This window comes from Mastomys coucha, chromosome X (genome assembly GCF_008632895.1).
Source record: "Mastomys coucha isolate ucsf_1 chromosome X, UCSF_Mcou_1, whole genome shotgun sequence".
Classification (NCBI taxonomy): Eukaryota; Metazoa; Chordata; class Mammalia; order Rodentia; family Muridae; genus Mastomys; species Mastomys coucha.
In genome coordinates this window covers 132,340,009-132,340,475 of record NC_045030.1, presented here as the reverse complement: position 1 = coordinate 132,340,475, position 467 = coordinate 132,340,009, and positions in this window count along the sequence as shown.

Genomic DNA, 467 nt, shown 5'->3' with positions numbered 1-467 from the left:
CCAGGTTCCTGCTCTGTAACAGGGGACATGACAAAATACCTGCCAAGTAAGATTTTACAGAAGCTTCGAGCTTTGAAGGTGTTGGTTGGGATGGGGCGTTGTTAGGGCGACTGCTACCAAGAAGAGGGAGGATGTTGGTCACTAGTTCCTCCTAGAAAGCAGTGAGAGCCGTAGAGAAGATTTTCCACGTGTGAGCTGAAGGAGTTGGTATGTGTAGAGTACCTAAAGGAGGAGGGCGAGACAGCACCTACTGAGGCTGACTACAAAATGGGTGTAGAGCAAGTGTAAGTGGGCAGTCTTGGGAGTAATAATGCTCCTTTTCATACGTCACTAGAGCTGTAAGCTCATTTGCTGAGACAAGGTGATTGACATGCATTGTATCCAATGAGCTATCAAGGTCCTTACGTTCTAGGGATAGCTCAGAATCTTTTTATTTTTTCTTATTGTGGCATTACTATCTTAGGATA